The sequence below is a fragment of the Manacus vitellinus genome, unplaced genomic scaffold, assembly GCF_001715985.3.
Source record: "Manacus vitellinus isolate BGI_N305 unplaced genomic scaffold, ASM171598v3 scaffold_4_pilon, whole genome shotgun sequence".
Taxonomy (NCBI): Eukaryota; Metazoa; Chordata; class Aves; order Passeriformes; family Pipridae; genus Manacus; species Manacus vitellinus.
Window position 1 is genome coordinate 3268015 of NW_021940604.1, and position 22218 is coordinate 3290232.

The window sequence follows — 22218 nt, forward strand, 5'->3', positions numbered from 1 at the left end:
CTTTTCATGGTCATGGTTGATATCTTTCAGCATTATCTGTAAACATAGGCAAGTTTTCCTTGTTAACCCCCTGTAAACTCTGCTTTATTAAAGTATTTACTGATATTTATCCTCCTGTATATCCCCTAAGATTACATATACTGTCTGCTGTGGCTTTGTTGTGATTTCTACATACCAGTATCAACTTGCTGTTTAGGATTTTTTGGTTTTGTTTTGTGGTTTTTTTTCTGTATTTGTATTGCCTATCCCAGTAAGTCCAGGTTCATAGTTGAGGTCCCAATGCATTTCAGAAATGTAGTGGCAGAACTACTTGCTTTCTGTTGCTGCTACTGATCTGTGGTACTTCAGTATAATGTAAGATCATGCTTTGTGTCCTTGATGCCTGACACAAAGGAAAAATTATAGTTCCTTCTTTGTAAATAATTTTGAAACTAGATGGGAGAGATGAACTACTTGTTATACATGCCTGTAATCTTTATCACTTCAGAATGCACAGAGCTTTCCACTTCTGTTTTAAACTGAAACCAAGTTAATATCTGGCTTGCAAACAGGTTTAGTGCTGCCAAGATGAGCATGCTTCATACTCAAGTGTTTATGAAGCTTTGTCACTGTTTACTTTCCAATTCCTTGTCATTATCCTGATAACATACCTCACTAGTTGTTCAGAGAGGTGTCACACTGTAGTGTCTGAGTGATGTCATCACAAGTTCAGCCTGTTGCAGAAACACTGATTTCTCAGAAGAATCAGCAGTCTTAGCCTATTTGAATGGTAGACAAGGATGTATTTAACAATAAATCGTTATTGAATTTGGACAGATAGCTTACCTTCCCTCATCCTCTACCAGTTAGTAATGTCTCTTTTCCATCAGTCTGCTCTGATAAATGTCAGTCTTGTGTTAGATGAATCTGAAGTCAAAAATCTCTGACTTGCTTTTCTTGGTCCTGCTTGTGCTCCTGCTGCCTTGAGGAGGTTGCTGTCTCTGTCCTGCAAGCAGAAAGGCCCACTTAGCACACTCCTCACTGGATATAGCCTCTTAAAATCTTTGCCCTATGAGGTTGATTGTGTCATGAAGGCTCTTCTCTCTTGTGGTATGAGGATATCATCTCCAACATCTCCTCCCGAGCTTGAACTCATTTGATCTTGTGAGTTTTTCCCAGATTTCCAGGGGAAAGCCACTGGCTTATTTTCTTAACATCTACCTGCAGCACCAAGCATCAGGCACAGTATAAGCTTTTTGGTAAACCACTGAGGGCATCAATGACCATTTAATCTCCAAGGTTTCTTTCTGATTTATAGGGCAGTATCTTGGCATGCCTCTATTCCTCCATTGCATTAGGTGATGTTATTCCTGAATTGGTTGTCTGTGCTAGGAGACTCAGTGCTAGGCAAATTTCTCAGATGAAAAGGACCAGGTTTTCTGAAGACATTCGTTTTCAGGAATCATTTTCTTCTTTCATTTAGTTTACCAGTGGGGAAATGCAGACTAGAGCATTAAGAAAACTCCACTTTTCTTTTTGTGTGAAGGACAGAGTGGTTTGCCAAGGCACAAGCCGTGCCGGGCAGATTTTAGAGCTGATTTCCTGCATGGGGACTCATCCTGCTGATCTCCATTACTGGAGTTTGCACTTTGCCACTTTACCTGCAGCAGCACTCTTTGGTAGCGTGGCATGTTACCAGCACAGGCATGCTTCTTCAGTAATGACTGTGCATGCTGACAATGTCACTTGAGTTCTTCAGTCTTAGAACTAGGCTATCCTGCTGCTGCCACGCACAGTGCAGATCCAGAAGGAACCATGTTGAAGAGGTTCTTCCTGCAACTCTTCAGCAGAGGGTCCTGCCGATAAACCATCCCTGTTACCAAACACGAATTTGACTCTTGCAGTCCTCAGGCCTCTCCAAAGCAGTTTGTTCATCCAAAGCACAGCATAGACACTGACTCGGATTCCCACAAGGTCAAAGCAGATTAGGGGATTTTTTTTTTCTACTGTTCATTGGTGAAGAATTGATGTGATGGAACCTGTGATATGCACAGGTGAGGGATGGAGGAGAAAGGATTTCTTCCACATGCCGTTGCGTGCTGTTTGGGTAGGATAGGAGCTGTGTCTGCTTTTCAAGGAAGAATTCTGAAAAAAACAAAACTGTGATGATCTCATTTTCTGTCTTCAGAAGAAAAGCTGGTCATCAGCCTTTGCCGTGAAGATCTGTTGCTTGTGAGTCTCTTTCATTTCTAGGGGACAGTGCTGACACAGATACCTGACAGATGAACCTGCCCAGCCTGGCTATGTGCATCATGCAACCATTTGAGCTTCCAGAGGGATTTGGGTGCTAGGGCCATCTGTGAATGCATCTTCATCACTGACTTGTAGTGATGAGGATTTGGTTTTGGGGTATTTTTTGGGTTCTCCCCCCTTTTGATCTTCTTTGAATCAATGTCAGTGCTGCACAAGGAGTTCTTTCAATATTTAACAGAGGATCAGTGGTGCCAGTATTCTAATTATTTCAGAAAAATGTACAGGATTGGTTCCATTTGTTTTTTAGTTATAAATATTGAGTCATATCAGGAGGTAATTAGTTCTGATACCTGGATCAGAGTTACATGTCTGTGCCCATACTTGCCCAGTACTGACTCCTTTCCTTGGGACAGTTTGAGGTTATACAAGGGATGGAGGAGTTCTGGCAAAGATTCACTCAGCTGTTGACCTTCTCAGGTAACTCAGCTTTGTGCTGTTCACTATTGCGAATGGGTAGAGTCAAAGAAACTCCAGGAGTGCTGCATGTTCTTAGTCCATGAAATTGGCTTAATATATTTGGGAAAGCTCTCATCTGATTGCATATGAAATAAATCTTTTTCCTTGGGATGCTGGACATTGTCCATCTGTTCATCAGTTATGTCGTGCAATGAGAAGGTGCTACAGTATGTGGCCTTCCCTTGATGCTGTAACAACAGGCTGCTTTCCTTGGCCACAAAAGTTGGGTTTTAAGAACTGGCACATAGCTCAGTAAAAAGTCATGCCAAATTTTTGCTTTACTGATTAAACTTGACAGTGGTTTGCTTTCTAAAACATGTGAACTTCTACAAATAATTTTATTCTGAGCTTTGCTTAGAGAATCAGTATGTGGAATTGTTTCACAAGAGTGTTTGTTTTAAAATGCTGCAGTTGATACAATTTTAATATGTCCATTGCGCAATATAATCCAAGTTGTATGGATGGAGTTGTCTGGATGTGAGGTGTGGTTGGGGACTAGGTGAGAGCAGGGATGACAATGAATGGAACAAGTGTCTTGATATCCTGCTTGTAATTTAAGCAAATTCCCACATGTAAGTTTGTGGAACACAATTATATGTAATTAGGTGGCTCTGGCTTACTTTGGTCTTTTACCCGAGCAGAAACAGGATAAGGGAATCCTTAAACAGCAGAGATTTCAAAACTCAAACGACGTCATTTGAGGGAACCAGTTTTTTGGAGTAAAGTGATAATGTTAACCTTTTACCAAGCACCTCAGTTTGGGACTGAGGGAGTGTGTCACACAGAAGGGTTGAGTGTCATTTACACTTTTGAGGAAAACAGAGGTGAAGATAGTCTCAATGACTCCTAAGAGAATAAAGCACCTGTCCTCTTACTGAAAATTATTTTGGTTGCCTCCCATTCAGAGTATACCTAAAAAGAGAGTCTTCATTTTACCGCATTTTGAAAGACAGTTTTCAAGTTTCTGGGCTTCTAATTTAACATTACAATGTGAAGTCCGAGTGCCAAAGTGTTTTTCACAGGACAGCCAGAGATTATGGTTCAAGTCAGTTTAAATACATGAATGCAGGTTTCTTTGGGAGTTTTGCTTCTTAAGCTGCTACTTGCTTGATGCTTTAATCCTGTTTATTTTCTAAAAGTAATTAGAAGGTAATGCTTTTTGATTAATAATTGTGATATATTTCTAGATTAACTAAGACTATTTTAAGACATGCAAGCTTTTTAAAGATGAAATAGAAACTGTAGGACAAACAACAGTTTATTTGTTAATCACTTTCTTGAAGGGACCATGCACGTGTTTTCTTTGTGATAGGGTTTCTAGTATAAAAATGTTCAATTTTCTTAGATTGATGTTTGAGAAATAAACCACTTAATTGATAAAAAAATTCACAGTATGAAACATTCATTTTCCTTACAGATTGTTCTGTTATATAGTATGATAATACCATGATCCGTAGAAAGATCTCTTGGAAAAGTTAAAGAAGGTTGATAGAAGAACACTCAGTAGCATCCAAGACCTTGTACTTTAGTCAGTTTGGATGTGACTGTGGAATCCTGTCAGAAGTCATCAATTGAAAGGTTTTGGAAGGCCATTGTGTCCTCTAGGGGTTAGAGAATACCTCAGGTTTTGGCTAATAATTTTACTCAAGAACTAAGAAACTGTTATTGATGAAGCTACTATTGAACAAGAGTGCCCCTATAAAAATTTCGACTTCTTCAGGATTGTCTGGTCACCGATTTTCGTTTCTTTATATATAATGTGTGTATGTATGTATATTCTATATACATAAACCTATGTATATGTTTTTATATATATATATATATATAAGCATATATGCACACGTATATATACATACTCCTGTGTATGTTTAAATGGTTGTGGTTGTATTGCCAGTCTGTCTCTTTCTAGGGTTCTTAAAGAAACTGCTTTCTCAAGCACTTGAAATTGAGCCCTTTGACTCTGGAGGATTTGAGAGTAAGGAAACTTGCATGAACTAAATGGAAAGTAGGATGTTAATTACAGCTCACTTTGTATTTTTGTTTCACTTAATTTACAATCTGAGGTACAGTCAGGTGGTTGGGCATTTGAATGTTACAGCTGTGACAGTCTGATCACAGGAACCTGGTGAGACTACTCATGTATTTCCTCCTTCAGATTCATAGAAGTGTTAGTGTAGGCTTTTCTATATATTCAGTTATGAACAGAAAAAAACTAAATGAAGTAAATAAAATTGTTATAATTTTCATTCAGTGATATCAAAAGAGAAAAAAATATACTCTTTTAGTCTGTGAAATTACCTGTAGTGTTAATTTATTGCTATGAAGATAGCATGGAGAGGGAAGATGTATTGATATTTCATTAAAAGAAAATTTCAGATGGAGTAGTTTTAGTATGTAAAAAACATCTGTAGATGAACATTATGCTGCATTAGCAAGATTAAATTGATGGTATTACTGTTGAAGTTGAAAGTAGACCAATATTTTTTAAATGGATTTTTGAGACATAAAATTTTGCCTGTTTATGATTTGGTTCGCCTAGACCAAATTAACTTGGACACTCAGCAGGGACTCTTATTTATTCTGGCATAAGAACAAGCGTTGGGCAGAGCTTCCTGGTCTCAGAAAACTGGTGATGGTAAGAGGCCTCTGTAGTGTTCCCAGCCAGCTGAATGCCTGAGGTATTTTGCCATACAGGAAATCAATTGCAGCTGAATGTGCACTGTTTCCACTCCAAGTATATAAACAGGCCTTATGATGATATAAAAAAGAGAAGAAAAAATTAAATAGTTTCTTGAAAGTTCAGAGCAAGAACATTTGATGTTTGGTTTCTGTGGATTGTTCGCTGTCACCTTTGGCCCAGTCCATAGCACAGAAATAGCAAAGAAGGAGAGGTGAATTAATCTTGGGGTCCCCTAGAACAGGAAAATGTCTTAGAGAAATGAAAATAATAAAAAAGGTATCCTTGTTCAGTTCCAGTTGATATTCTGAAGCTGGGAAGGGTTACAAATTTAGCAAAGGAAATGAGTTCTTTCTCTCGTTAAATCAAGAATCCTCCATTTTTTTGGCTTTAAGGTGGATTAATACATTTTGCGAGAAAAAGCTGCGCCACGATTCTATCTAGATAGCTGCTTTTCGTGAAGTAGTAGAAGAAACGTTATTTTCATTTGAATATTTATCATGCTTTGTTGACCTTGTAAAAATACCTAGATCAGATGGAGGTACCAGGCAGATCTTGATGACCAGTGTCTCTGATGTGCTTTAATGACCACCAATGTTGCTTACCAGGAAAGTGAGGGCTCACTTAGATAGAAGTTTCCAGGGATAAAGATAATTAAGTTGAATATCAGCGCTAACAATTTCCAGGAGTGTGGCCTGAAGCCCTTGAGGTTTAGCACTTGGGAATGCAGCAGCACTTCCTTGCTCTACCACAGATGTACAGCACGACCATAGGCAAGCTGTCTGATCTAGATTTTTAAAGATATAAAGGTAGGCAGAGGTGCTAAAGGCTCTTAATGGGATTTTCAGAATCACATTAGTGTCTAATTCCTATTCAAAATCTGACCCTTTAGCTTGTCTGAACTGGATTCAGCTCGTGCTATGTGTTATTCAGCTACTCTTTAAGTCAGAACAGGCAGGCAGTACATACAGCAAGCACAACTTAGGGGGTATAAACCAGAGTGAGTGTGGACTCCCACTGAACTGTGCAGCTGTGCTGCCTTTTATCCCTTCTCTAATTCCATAATTTCTATCCTCCTTTCTGCAGAATGCCAGAGATTCAACAGAGGAAAGGAAAAGTGACTCCGCTTTGCCTAACCCAACAGTAATATATTTGGTGAGTGCCCTACCAGGTAAATTTTTTTTATTATTATTTTAACTTTTTGTTTTGTTTTGGTTTTGTAATTCTAGATATGAGATGATGTTTGCTGTACCTCTGACTGAGATGATTATTATTGCTGTATAGTAAATGTGCCTCAGGTTAACCATGAGGCTGCTAGGTATGCAAATCCACAGTAGGTCAGTGTGCTGCATGGGCCTGACATGTGGGTTAGCTGGGACAGTGGGTTTTTTTCTTGTGCACACTAGTGGAGTTTTATTAAATTAAATTCGAGTGGGGGCTAAGCAGTTAGGGGAGGTTAAGTCTTTATTTTTAGTCCTTGTTTCTGTAACTGAAATTTTGCTGAAGATCTGTAGCTGAAGTTTTGTTTGGTTGCTTAATTCTATCCATTTGGAATTAAAAATGCCACTTTCATGAAGAAACAGTGGTCTGTCCGTGGGGATGGGGAGACTGGGGATGGGGAAATCTGGGATGACTGTTGTCCTGAGATTTCCTGTGTTACTCTATGACATTTTAAGAAGAAATTGATGTTTCTTAGTTTATTTTTTAGGGATTTAATTTTGTTTATGTAATCTCACTGCCTGAAATTCTTGGGAGACTTGGGGAACTTTAGAGCATAGGAAAAGCAGATTTAAATGCCATGGAAATGTAACTTGATTGTAATAACCAATTTCACTCATTTTATTATCTAAAACAAATTGACATTCCAGAAATCTTCATGATAGGGCTGGCAGGAAACTCCACAGAAAATATTAAATAAGAGAGCTTTAGGCAACATCCCTTTCTCCTCCTTTCCTTCTCAGTGCTGCTGCCAACCTGAAGGAATCTTTTCTTCTCTCTGAAAAAAGCAGACATTCAGTGGGTAACAGCATAGACAACTTGATGCCTTATAAGTAACCTACTTCACTCCTTCCAATGCTAATGCCGAAACCAGTGTAGCATGGATTAGTTTATAATTAAAAAAAAAAAAAAGTGCCTTATATTAATTGCTACTTGGGCTTCTGTGATCTGCAGAGGGAATACTAATATGCTATATTAGACTACTAATTAATAATTCTTTTACCTCCTGATGGTGGGGCTTTTAATATAATTTTGTATTTATCATCCAACTGTGTTAGAATTTTATAAAATTTTAGGAGAATGGCAACTTTATTTTGGCTCCAGTGCTTTGAGATTGCATAACTGTACTAGAGAGACACTTGCAGGACTGCATAGCATTAAATTGAAACTTACATCTGACGAACATTAGTGAGATCTTACTTTCCTTTGGATCCAAGGGAAAACAGTAGGAAAACATTTTGCAGAGGCTGCAAGAGGAAAGACCAGAAATTCCTCTTCAGTGTTTTCTAAAAATAGCAAGATTTGAATAAGGTTGCATGTTTCAACATGCATTAGAGAAAAATAATTGGCATGACCTAAATTCAGTACACTAGTTCTCTCTGTTATTTACCAGTAGTTAATTACTAGAATATTTTTCATCCATAAACGTGGATGGGCTGTACATTCCCAGCTTCCACACAGGAAATCATTTTATTTATTTAGCTTGAAATTTGTGCATATCCAAATGCACGCAAAGTATTTGCCTAGTGACCTTAGAGTGAATTATTTGCACAAACATCCCCCCTCCCCTGATTTCCATTTAATTTCAAATGTGGTGCTTGGCCTTGGTTTTGAGTTGCAGTGATTTTATTGTGTTTTCATCCTGAACAGAAAAGCTAAACCAGACTGTCAGACTCGAAAAACCTCTTTTCTGGTAGCTGAAATAGCATGGATTGTGCCTGTGGCCTAAGATGCAGAAGATTTACTAAGATTCTTTGGGATCCATGGAAGACAGTTATTCCCTGTGAAGTGCTTCAAAAAATTGTTGTATCAACAAAACTGGAGTATATGGGAATGTATCAACTAATGGGATAAGGCATTCAAGGACTAGATGAAGTGCCTATAGTAAGGAATTAATTTCGTGGGGAAAAGGAAGAAACCTAAAATATGAGAAGTGGTGTTCTGTAAAAAGGGTAGCATAATGATTTAGGCATATACAGCTTTGGGGGACGGATGTTAAATCTTACCAAATAACCACCAATAATTTTGCAAAATTTGTTTCACATGTCTGACTTAAGTCTGGAACTTCTAAGGATATTTTCATTCTGAAAAACTTTTGGAGATGGTGGGGGAGCAAAATAATATATTTTGCTATTATCCATTTGACTTATATGACAATATTGTCTGTTTTTAATTTTTTCAATAAGTGAGTCATCAGCTCTTAAGATCATAACATCTGTTGTAACAGAGAAGGAAACATCAGGTCAATATACTTTGTTCTGACAATTCACGATGAGTTTTAATACACAGTGTGTTTATGCTTAAAGCCAATACATAAAAAAAATTCCTTTAGTATCTGTGCATCACTGAATGCTTTGTTTAGGCCATGCCTTTAATGGTATGAGGGCTTGCAAATCTCTGTGGGGGTGGAAAGGAATGATGCTATGCCCACGTGTGAGCTTTTCTGTAAGTCGGTTCTATTTTGGTATGCAAGAAGCAGAGGTACAGGGCAAAACCAGGGGTTCAGTTGCAATGTGGAGGCCTGTAAAAGCTTTCCTATCGTGGGAAGCGCCTAGCAGGCTTTTAGAGCCGTTGCATTAGTGTCCATGGGAATATTTGGGGTTTAATTTAGCATGCTAGATTAGGACCTAATACCTTAATTAAGGCTAACAATTTTTAATAAGTTTCTCCCAAACCCTTTGTGGCTGACTACAGTTGTGAACCAGCCATAATATAAAGCCCATCTCTTGGGTTCTCTGTTGTTGGCAGGTTTATGAAAGCTGCCATTCTATTTCGGAGTGATGAAGCTGACCAGCAAATGTAATCTTTTTAACAGAAGGATCCACAGATCTGACTAGACTTCTTAAAAATATTAATCCAAATAACTTATGCCAGGGATATATTGAAAGTCTAAACATATAGCACATTTAGACTAACAGTTTTATAAAAATTGTGATAACCGTTTCAGAGAAGGCTTTGTTAATTGATAAAACAGCTTTTCCAGATGCTGCTTAATTCTCTTGTCAGCTCACATGTTTGGGATTTTCTGCTGTGAAAAAGATTAACTGAATTGTCTGGACAAAATCACTAATAATATAATTAAGATTTTGTATAATTTGTAGACAATGTTATTTGTTTTTTAAACATTTGTATATTGAAGTGTTGAATAAAATTTCTTATATTCGTTTAAAAAAAAATCCAAACCCACAAGCCCACTCGACCCTATCTTCCCCCCCACCGCCCCCAGCCATGCTTGCTCAGAGCGGTCGGGTCCTTTCCCGCTGCCATCTCCTATTGTTGCGGTCAAATGACCAAGGAAAAGTGTATACTTCCTTTTGTGTCCTGTAGATAGGGGTTCTTAATTGATGACCGCTGCTTTCTTTCTGACAGAAAGGAAATGAATGGGCAGTAGTGATTATAGCACATCTGTTGTTTTCTGGTGAGCATCCTGTACAGCAGTGAAACTGTCTTGAAGATTACTTTTTTTTCTTTTTTTTTTTCCTGTTCAAGAGTAGTTAATAGAGGAGGTGCGGGTGACATGTGACAGTATTGTTCCCTTGTCACAGGTGTAGCCAGAGCAGAAAAACAGATTGCACAATGGAAGAGAATGACTTGCTTTTAAATAAGTGTATTTTACAAAAACAACAACAACAAAGAAATCTTTCAAAGACTTCAGCGATGTACTGTGTTTACTGTGTTTGGTTGCAGGTTGTAGGCAACAAGTCTTGTCTTCGTAGTATGGTGTCTGCGTTGCAGAATTAACACTCCAAAATCACATTGAAAATGGCTTTCTATAGGAAAGGGGAGAAATAAAATAGCATTCGTACTAAGGACTCAAAAGCTGAAATATTCACACAGCTTTCACTCTATGATGTGGTTTCTCAGTCTGTAATATCATTGTCCAACTCCTGCTTGAAAATCTTTTGCTTGATGTATCGCAGCATAGATCTTGGAAGTGCTGAGGAACGAACTGGGCAGCTCTATGGTGCGTTCCTGTCCTCCTGGAGAGGGGGGCTAGGGGTGGATGAAGCTCCTTACCTGACTTTACAGGTGACAGAGAAGGAAGTTTTGAGGACAGATGAATGGTGAACTATAGATAAGGGTCTGGCCTGAGAGAAGAATGGGACTGGAAGGTAGGGAAGACAGATATCTGGGGAAATGATTGGGGGAGGCCAGTAAAACAGCTGGGTGTGGTAGGGGAGTATACCACAGCTTGCCCTTCACATCACATCAGCCACAATTAATTTTTCCGCAATTTTTTTTCTTTTTGACTCTTGTATTATAAAGAAGTGAAAGTGGTAGGTGCTGTATGTGTACCCTGAGTATATCTTGAACAGGGGAACTTTTTGTTCTTTCTTGCCAAGAAAAGTGCTTGAAAAACCATTAATTGAAAGAGCTGTGTAAATCTGAATCCTTACCACTTACTCTGTTGTCCTTTGTTCCTTCTTTTTGCTTTTATCCTGTTTAATTGCAGCGTTTCTTGTAAGCAAGGTGCCGGTACTCTGCTTTTGTACAGTCTGAATATATTGGTACTTAAACTAATAGAGTTTATGTTGGGCTTTGATGAAGCTGGTGAACTCAAATCAGCAGACTGAGTAGTGCTACCCTCTTTCTTGGGGGTTTGTGATGTGTATTGGATAAAATTGAAGGTTTTTTCAGCCCCTTCCTGTTGCTTGGGCTATCCCAAGAGCTGCTCTATCCCTGTACTCTTAAGAGAGGATCTCCATCACTTAACAAAGGAGGTGTTGAGATGTTCAACTTCCTATCCATAAGACACCATTTAGCTGAAAGCTTACAGCCTTCCTTAAGCTAAATAGATTTTTTAAGTAACAGATGTACCTGGCCACTGTCGACAGGAAAAGCGAGGAAGAACTGTGCTGTAGGTGAACATCAGCATAGCTGAATGCAAAATTAATGATACCATAAGTGAACTGTGCTGCAATTAATGTCCCAGTGCTATACATGCCCTTATGGTATTGGTAGAATGGGCATCAAAACTGTGAACCGTCCTTTGACTTGGTTTTCACCTGTGCTCTAATTTGCACACAATGTGGAGCAATCAACTGTGTAATTGTCAGTCATAGGTAAGGTTAAACTTTTGTCATTCCCTGATCAGGAAAAACTTCAGAAAATGAAAAAGCAGGTGCCATAACCCCAAATTTAAATTTAAATTGGGTAGGTTTTTCTCCTTTTGTCTAGTGGCAAAAGGGGCTTGGTTGTGGTTTTTTGTGATTTTTTTTTTTTGAAAACTTGTGTAAGAATAATTTAAGCATCTAAATAACCCTTTTTCTTTTTGAGTGAGACACACAAGAGACCCTGTTCGTACCTCCAAAGCTTTTTAAACATTTAGCCTATCCCCATAGGATTTCAGAATTATCTTACATCTGTTGGCAAGCTTTATGTTGTAGCTAAATATTAGTCATGGCACCAGCCAAGTAATACAGGAAAAACCCACAGAATCATTTGAAATCCATTTGCTCAAGCCGATGTAAATTTCATTTTATGGATATCTTAATACATTGAGTTTTATAAAGATTGCATTTTAAGTTTTAAGAAAGATAGTAAATTGTTAATTAGTGCTTTTTGCAGTTCTAAGCACTACATTGATGTATTATTCTGCACCTCTTGAATGACTCATGAGAAACACTTGAATATTTGTGTGCCAGTGCATTCAAATTGCTGTATAGAAGTTTGCTAAGATCTTTTTATTATGGAATCCTGGCTTTGGGAACAGATGTGACTTCTTTTATCATAAACTACAGATGCAATCCGTGACTTATAGCAGAACTGTAGATTGTTTTAGAAAATTTTCACAGCTCTTTGAGTACATATGCACTGATGAATATACACACAGACCAAAATCCTATTAAAAATTAAAAATACTTGTTCTGTTGAGGCAGGTATTCATTAGAGCATGATACATAGCTGTTCAGTAAAAGAAACTTCAACAAGACCTTCAACCTCTAAAAGAAAGATTAGCTACTGGTTTTATCATCACGGACATCGCTTTAGAGATATTAAATATCTGGTTTCCTTCTGGGAGAATTATGTTCTGTCCACTTGACCCTTTGTAAAAGTAAATATTTTTATTGGTTACGTTATGTAGGAATTTGAAAAAATATTTAATGCATTTAAAAAACCCAGCCTTTGCGTACTTAGCTTCAGTTACATAAGTGCAGTATATCAAACACTCTTTTGTTCTTGATTCATGAGTTTCTATTGTAATTAAAAATTATTCCAGTATGGAATTTGGTAAGAGACCTAACTGATTTTCCTTTCTTTCCTTGTTTTCCTTTTTAAAAGAAAATATTCCTCTTTCTCCCTTACTTATTTGTCCCCTCCCAAGAGTATGTTTTCATCCTGCAGACATTGCAGCCTGAAGTCCTTTCCTTCGGCTGCAGCTGTAAACTGCACTTCAATGATAAATCCAATAGAATTATGCTTGTTTACCACATAATTTAGATGTGTGAAGTTACTTAGTTGTATGTTTTGACTGTGATCAAATGCAGGTTAAAGATTATTAGATATGTAGCTTCTAATCCTGTTTTCAAGATAGAATAGAAAATACCTTAATATCATAATTGTTATATTCGTTTCTTCTACATGGAAATAGATTACTTAGGAAAAATGCCCTTCATACATACTGATTAAAACACAAATGTTGCTTGTTTTCTGCCAGTATGAGAGTGTGTATCTTTTAGAATACACAATGCAGCCTTTTAAGTAAGGAAAGGCATTGGATTTAATGAAATGTTACATTTCAGAAACAGTTTTACAAGTGAAACCAGTTAGGAATTTTTCAGCCAAAAATATTTTGTTGGAAAATAACAATTTATTTAAAACAGAACATTTCACACAAGCGGATTTAAACAAAACTATCAGCAAGAGGAGTTTTTGAGACTCAGGGTTGTAAGAATGTGTTTTCAGTTCCATGGAAAAATAACAATGTAACTTAAAACTGAAGGGAATACTGTCTCTCTGAAAAGTTCTGTCTCTGCTTATTTTAATTATATTTTTATTTGAATTGCAATCCTTCAACGATCTGTACCTCTTCCTCACAAAGAATATAGCTATTTTCAAAATTCTACTTTTTATTTTTTTCCTTAAGTTGGAAAGATGGCTTGCTAGTTGATTCTAGTCTACTGATGTTCATTTTTACAAATTGTGAAAAAGATTCTTCTGTTGTTTTAATGCAAACATTCTGATAAAGTCATTACAAATGATTCCCTCTATTCATTTTCATTCCCCATTTGACATGTATTAAAAATCTTACTGATGACTAATCAGTGAAGATCTACTCCAAATTCTTACAAATTTGATTTGTCCCATTGTTATTATTATTGGTCTAAATTGTGTTGCTTATGTAATAGGCACCATCAGTGCCTGTCTCTTTATTGGATGTGCAAGTGTTGAGGGTTTATTAATCTTCGGAGTGAAATGAAGCCTTTCAAAAGACTGTGCTACTTTTAGTCTCAGAGTAGACAGCTTTTGATCAAGTGGGTTGCAGGATAATTGAGGATGCTTGTGCCAAATCTGTCTAGGATCTAAACCAAAAATACAGAGGTTTTGTGTTTATTTTGGGAATAGGTTGTAAGTTTGCTTTATACAGCAATATTTATGAGACATTACATTGAAGTGGACTTTATAATATAAAATGTTATTGTATTTCTGAAGCACATCTGGTAATGCAAGATCTAAAGCTATTAATTTGGTCAGGACAATGAGTTCTTTATGAATAGGGACTAGTCCATTGAAATGAGTTTGCTCCTGAATTAATGATGATGGAGGGTGGGGAATTCAAAATAATGACCATCTGCTGGGTTGCTGATGTCAGACTTCAAGAGACAGTGTGACGCCTGTGGTAACATGCTTTTGCAAACCTTAATATCTGTATTGTTACTATGCATAGAACAAAGAAATAAAAGCTGAATGAAACTATAAAATTCAGGTAAATTATGTGTGTGTCTTCTGGGGTGGAAGCTTACTATTATTCTCCGTTTCTGAGAAAAGCTTGATTTGATTCCCCCACCAGGAAAGATGAGGGGCAAAACACTCAAATACTTTTTACTCTGGGGGTTGGAGGACCCCCACACAAATGCTGTTGTGCTTCACCTCCTGTAGTGCAACAGTGCATGTGTGATAATCATGAGTCCCCAGCTCTTCATCCCTGTTGCTACTTATTCCATGTACCTAGGTTACAACCCAAGATGTAGTTTAAATCCCTGAGACACTAATTCTCATAAAGCCATTTAACAGCCTTTCAGCACTGAGAGTGGTGTACGTTTCTCGAGACTGTCAAATTCTATTTTGTCTTATCCGTACCGTTATGAGATGTAAGGATACAGATACTTGAGGAAATTCTGTAGTGTAAATAACTGTATAAATGAGGGAGGCATTAATTCCCCTGCGAAAGTGATTTCCTTCCCTGCTTGCTTGGATGTTGGTCTTCAAGGTGAGTGACATAAGCCCACTGCATGCTTGTTGGAAATGAGATTAGTAGCTGGGGGTTTTCCTTAAAATGAATTGGCAGTAGTGGTAGAAGAATGCATGCTTCTTTCTGTGTATGCGAAAAGCACAATGTAAACATTCATCTATTTATAAATAGGCATCATACAAATATTTTAATATCTCTATAGTATTGTACTTCCTGCCACTGATCTTTATCACTAAAAGCAAACAAAAAATTTTTCCTTAATGATTCTTACATGTTAATCTAGGATTTTCATGTTAATCTAGTAGGCAAACCTCTACTTCCAAAGATGTAGATATCTTGAAAATGACAGTGTCCATGGTGTTTTGATAGTATTGGGTGGAACATTTCCAAAGTATATGTCATACTTCAGATGAAGTGTTACTGCTTAATTCATGCTGTTTGGATATAGGATTTTCACTGCAGTCTAGAGTAGTGGGCTCATACTTGAGAATAGACAGAGTGCAGCACTCTTGGGGTAGGTGCCAGCAGCCTAGAGGAGAAGTGGGATGTAAAACACTACTTGATCATCAGGCTCTAAGTCTGTAAAGCATTCGAGTGTTCTTCTTAATACTTTTTTTTTTCCTTTGCCTCAGTCAAAAGGTTGAAAACCTTTATTTCACTTGGTATGTTCTTATAATCCTGCCAAATAAGCACTTTGCTGCATCAGTTAAAGTGGATCTTTGGTAGAGTTCTTGTAGGGTGGAAAAGAGAGCAAAACTGTAATAAAAGTCCACAAAACATTGATGTGGTGGAAATGGATTTTATTATCTATTTTAATTTTAGTACGCGCATAAATTGGAAAAGGAAAATTATGTTTCTGCAATTACTTCTCTGAAAGTGCAGTTCTAAGAGCAGTTCTCTTACTTCCTTAGAGAAATACTGAATCTTCAACTTATGAGATTTGAAGCTGGTAGTTACAGGCAATCTGTTTTAACTAGTAATTTTGATAACAAATTATTAGTCAAATAGCTGTGTCAGTTTTGCTGACAATTAACTTCAGGAAAAGATAAAATAATTCTAGACATATGCTAATTCAACCCTCCAGGGTTTACGTGATTCAAGCCTCGTTCCTTAGTTTTGTGGTTTGGTTTTAGTTTTTTGCTGTTTTTTTCCACATATCTATTTTGCAAATAAAGCCATATAATAAGAATGATTTGACAGAAGCACCATGTGGATATGTGTTTTAAAATAGGTTGACCTTTTCTTACTTTTAGGTGTAAGACTCAAAGCTTTCAAAAATTTGGTAATTTTGAAATTTGGTAGTTGCCTTAATCTACACTATAGTTACTTTTATTAAGTATGCTGAGTTCCTGTTTTCCATAAGTTGGGGTAGATGTTGTTGGATGCATAGGAGCTGAGACGTTGCAGAGAAAGGTGTCGACAAGTACAGTGACAGAAAACTGTGCTCCTTTTTGAAAAGTATCTGATCTGTTTTAAAGGTCAGGACTGGATGGTAGACGTAAACCCTGACGCCGCCAGTGGCATATGCATAAGGGAAGAGTAGTTCAGTTGAATGTAATTATACTTTCTGCTCTCCAGAGAGCATGGTTGTCTTTTTTTTTTTCCTGCCTGTTCTGCTTTTTATACCATCGAGTGCGTGTCTTTCTCTGTCTCCACTCAGAGTGCTTTAAGTCTTTGAAGTGTGTAATGAAACTCAATTAAGAGAGAAATGTTCAAAACTATGTGCCAGCAAAGTTTACGAGCATAGGTGGCCTGAGAGAGGAGTCCTGTAAGGTTCCATCTGTTTAAAATTCAGATGGGCCTACAAATGCTGCCAGACCTGGAAGAAGGTGGTCTGTAATAGTCACGTTTGCTGGTGTAATTTTTGGGAAATGATAGTTAGCTTTCTCCCCAGACAGTTTCCAGGCATGGCTCAGTCCCTAGTCCAGTTCAGTCACCACTTGTGAGAGATGGCTTTTTTGTACCCTGTTTTGTAGACTAAGATTGTTCATTACCACAGATATGCACTATTCTGTCCCAGCTTGCTTTTGTGCCCAGGAGCACTTGTTGAGTTCATCTAATGCATGAATTTAAGCATAGCCTTCATTTTTCCAATGATGAAACTGTGCAACATGAACTCAGCATTTATTCAGCATCAGAGAATCTGCAGGTTGGTCCAGAGATTCTGTGAGTGTCTTCACTGTGAGGAAAATCAAGTGTCACTTTTTATTCGATGTGAGTGCATCTTCTCAGTCAACATTTCTCTGCAGACTTTTTAGTCCATCACTTGGGTAAGTTTGCTTTACAGAATTGCTATTATTTATTTCAAATAATAGGAACTGAGAAGGAGAAAACAGAAGAGTTTGGAACTGACTTGCTTGGCACTTGTTAAATTAACATGCCCTGGTAAGTCAGCACATAGTGGTGACTATTGGGCAAAAAGTTATAATAGCTTGGTGATACTCTGTGAATACTGCTCAAGGGTGTGGGAACAGTGATGGGCTGAGAGGGAGATGGAGTAACTGTCATTGAGTCTAAAGGGAGAAAATGCTTCTTCTTCCACCTACTTGTCTAAATGCAGTAAGGCTTGGAGGGCTGTAGAATCTCATTTGCTGTTCAGAGTGGTTTCCTGCTTTTTGGGGTAATATACCTAGCTCCTTGTGTGTGTTTGAAATACAACAGGGACTTTTTCTTTTTTCCTATTGCCCAGCTGAATAAGCTGACATCATCTCGGAGCCGAGGCATGGCCAGGTGGTGTCCTTGCCTCGCTGGGCCTCTTGCTGGGTTCAGTGGAAACTTGGTGTTGTTAGTATGCACCCCGTGTCCCTGTGTTCCTCAGAGTACAAAATGTGGGCTAGACAGCAAGAATGGAGGAGCTGGGATTTTTGTGTATAAGGGATGGTATTACATAACTTGAAACAGCGTTATTGAAATACCTCTCTGTTTTTAATTCAGTATATCAGTACTTAATATTTGAATGAAACATTAAGGTTTATAAATGCTTAGTTGTGTGTCTTGGCAGTGCTTTAGGCTTATTCCCCAATTACTAAACTCGGAAGGCTGTTTTGCAGAAAGTTCACATAAGTTATTTCTTCCCTTAAAAGTGGAAGAAAAAGAACTTTCATCTGAATTCACCGGGCTTAGCTCTGAGAATTCAAAGGGCTTTGGGAACTGGCTGAAGCTCTTGGTACTGACTTGAGTAATATCCCTTTGAATATTTACTTTAATGAAGCCTATTCAGAGATTCTCTCTCACACTTTGTCCTTATTTGTGTTGGTTTCCAGTACTAGATCCAATGATCAATGAAATATAAAGCTTTTTCTCTTAAAAATAAGTTCTTTGAGAGTTGTCAGTGGTATGAAATAACTGGAAATCTCTATTGTACTGCAGCAATGTATTGCCTTGCCAGTGGGAAAATACTGTAACTCAAGAATTTTACTTGTTTGGAACCACAGTGTTGATATACGTGCTATAAAAATGAAAGTGTGTCTGATGGTTTCTTTTTGCAATAAGATTTCACGTGCAGTTTTGCTATAGGATTTCATGTACAGTGGTTTGTTAAGTTGTCTTATTTTGAAGGTGTCTGTCTTACCCTTTTAATACAGTGCATAATATTTACATGTCATTTGACAATTCTTGACGTCATTTGACAATTCTTGGGATCATTTGAGTAATTATATTCATTTTAACCTTTTTAATTGAGGAGACCTGAATTTCTTTTTGTACCTGTTTGCTCTTTTTCATAACCTTATCTTTCTCAGGATAGAAATTAAGTACTTGATTACCCTTAATGCTGCCTTCTACTGTTGTTGAAGTACACGTGATCCATCTTTCAGTCTAGTAAAATTTTACTTGGTGGGAATAGATAGGGAGAGAGACATCCCTTTGTCAGTACTTCTGGCATCCCAGACAGAGCAGGGAAAGCTGACTGCTGAATGCATGATTTGTTTTTGATTCTCTACAAAGTGTGTAGAAGGAGAAAAAGCTTCACTGTTCACTGTGGTTAAAATGGAAAGGTAAGAAATGTGACCTTCATTGCTGGTATAAGAAGGTGGAGAAGGTGAAGAGAGGAGAATTTGGACTCCTTTGCTGGATGAAAAGTGTCTGTTCATGTTGAAATTTTAAAAAGCTTTGTAATCTTAATACCTTCTAAAACTATAAGCTAAAATGATTGGAAACCCTTTATTGACTATCCTTTGATAACCTGTATTCAAACATGATGTTTCCTAATGATCATTATCCTTGAAATAACTTTCACCTTGAAGAGTTACAGGATTTGGGATGATTTTTCTCCTATCTTATTGAAGGCTGCAAAACAACATGTAGGTCACCAAAAAAAGGTGTCTCTTAGCACAAGCTGTGAGTTACTATAGTTGTTTCAGAATCTTGCAAATCTCTGAAAGTCTCAACGATTGCATACTCTTAAGTGTCCATGAGGCAATGTCAGATTACTATTATTTCAGTACAAAATAGATATTTCTTTGTTTCTGGGTTTGAAAGCTAAATAAGTCTAAGTTATTTATTTTTTTTATTTTCTGAGAAGGGGAATGAAGTCCTATCAAAGTGCACAATGGTTCAGACTCCATCCAGCTGTTGAGAATTACTTATAAACAACTGATTTGATCAAACCATGTCTCTTAGACTAATCTAGAAAGGACAAAAATATTCAGCTGAAGTAAATTACCTTTCCAACTATAACATTTGTAAGTGATACTATTTTTTTCCCCATGTATTTTTCTCTGAATGGAACTAGTATTCTTGTCTGGGGCCAGTGAAAGTCTGCATTTGGCCATGCGATGTTTAGTAAGAAATCCAGCTTTTCTGAGAAAGAATAATGGAGATAAGAAGCTTTATAGGTTTATATAGGAGGAGTTTCTGTTTCTAGAGAGTATTGCAGTTTAACCCCAAAGAAATGTTTATTCAGCAACTTGTCAGCTGCTTCTGTCAAAATGGTTATTCAAATTCCTTTGGAAATTGTGGCAGGTTAAAGATTGTCACTGTGTGTGGTTTCCCTTTGACAGTTTAAGTCTCCTAGGCTCTCTACTTGGGCTGATCATGGGTGAGTGAAATAATTTCCTTTCTATTTCTAACCCTTTTTCATTTAATATTCCATATGCTTTAAAATGAATATCTATATGCATGTCTTTATGTATGCATATCAAAAACCTGTTTTGTTAGAGATTAAGCAGGAATGGAATTTGAAACTGAAGTTTCTCTATGCTCTGTATATGCAATTCAGTGACACAAAAGCTAATTTGACTAGGCTTGCAGTTACAGAACGCTGAACTGGGGACACGTTTTCCAAGCTAATATACAGAGAGAGGGCTCTGGCTTCTCCATAACTAGTTAGAGTGTTCTGTAGATAACTGCAAACTTTGGCTCTAAAAAACATGTTGTTTGCAGGCCACACTTCAACAGTGGCAGTCTGGAGTGGCTTGATGAATAGTGGGGTGTTTCTACAGGAGATGTCACAACCTGAGTTACGAGGCCATTCATTTGGATAAATTGCAAGTGAATGTACATAGCGCTGTTAGTTTGTCTGTTACTAATTTCCTCTTTTTTAATGTATGTGTGCAGTATGTATATAAATATATATACATATGTACATACAGATGTATGTATCCTTCAAAGTAGGGAAGAGGAAAAACTGGAGAAACATGAAGTGGTCCTACAGTCAGCTAGCTGCCTAAGCCAGGGCTGGGAGCTGGGAACCTGGAAAATGTCAGTGCTCAGAAAGCTTTAACCATTGACTCTTTTATGGAATTGGCTGTGTTGTTTCCTTATGTTACATACTTTGTGATGAAAGCAACCCCCAAAATTTTCATTAATGACAGTTGACTGTAGTCAAAAAGTTAGATGGATTTTTTTCTGAGGGCTGTGGATAAAAAAATGTGTTTCACGGGGCCTATGTAAGTAACTTTGTTATGCATGGCTGTACTTTGGCTAGCTGCTCAAATGACAGTTTCTGGAAAAGCCAACTGAGTATTACTTGTCTAATAATTATAAAACCCATGTCCAAACATCTCATTTCAGCAGTAATGCCATACTCAGGCAATTGCAGTTGAAGGAAACACACAAATGGGCTTTGTAGGAGCCCTTCTCCTGATGGTGAATCTGTGTCTGATTCTTTTCTTATAAATGTAACGGTGTCACTGTGCTTTATGGAGACAAAAGTAGTGAAGGATCCACATATAAAGTGATAATTAGCTATTATCCTGGTTTTAAGTAGGCCTCTGCTTCATGAACAAACATCAGCAATGCCACACCAAACATTCCTTTGTATCTTTTTTCCCCCCCTCTCTTTAGCTCTCAGAAAGAATTTACAGTTAAGGGGAAAAATATCTTTCTCCCTTCTTTACTTGGAATTAACACTGTTTAGGAAAATTTCTAGCAAAGTAAATGGGTCTTCTGGACAGTGATGACATTTTTGTCTTTCATCATTATGACCATATTCTGAAAGTTCTGTGGTTTTCTTCTACGATGAGGTCTAAAGTTATTTCTTTGAAAATACATAGTGAAGCCAAACATATTAAAGAAGAGGTGAATCAGCCTAATTGGAGTTGATGCATACTAATTTCTCTGTTGTTAGTGAAATTGCAAGAAAAATAACAGTGCTTTGAAAAATATATGCACGAGAGAATAAACTTGTGATTTTAATTTGGTGCAGAGCAGTATTTTGTGTTTGGAGTTTTTTTCTTTTTATTGAGTTTTCAGAAAAGTGTTTAAGCAAAGAGAAGAAATACCCCTGAAACAACTGACTTTGAATTGGGCTTTTCTATATTTATAATCTGGAAAAACATTGGGCTGTTCTGTAGTCTTGAGTATTTGCTTTTAGAGGCACCTTATCTCTTTGTCAAGTTGTCCATGAATGTGGTTTCAAGGTTTACATTGCATACTGGTTATGCGAGTTTAGGAAGATGTCATTCCCTATCTCAGTGCCTTGACTCTGGCCCTACACAAAGTTAAAATATATATGAATTTTGTTTGTCCCATAGATACTAGCTTTTATACTGACCTTACAATATCAAGAATTTCTCTGTAAGAGGGCTGCAAAACCTTCATTTAAAACAAAACAAACCCCAGAAACAGCTTCATTATTATCATAGCCCTGTGATTTCAGGAGAGACTGCCCTTCATAATAGACACCGCCTGATGTCCTTACTAAGCAGATAGCAAGGTTGTT

The 22218-nt window shown here is 37.4% G+C and overlaps 1 protein-coding gene across 1 annotated transcript in view; it reads left to right on the forward strand.

The window, feature by feature from the left end:
- The window catches only part of PLEKHG1 (pleckstrin homology and RhoGEF domain containing G1), a 130401-nt gene that overhangs the window by 5816 nt on the left and 102367 nt on the right, over positions 1–22218 (forward strand). Inside the window, exon 2 of the mRNA XM_018078320.2 lies at positions 6512–6580. The gene's annotated coding sequence lies outside the window, so the exon portion shown is untranslated. The remainder of the gene's footprint in view (positions 1–6511; positions 6581–22218) is intronic.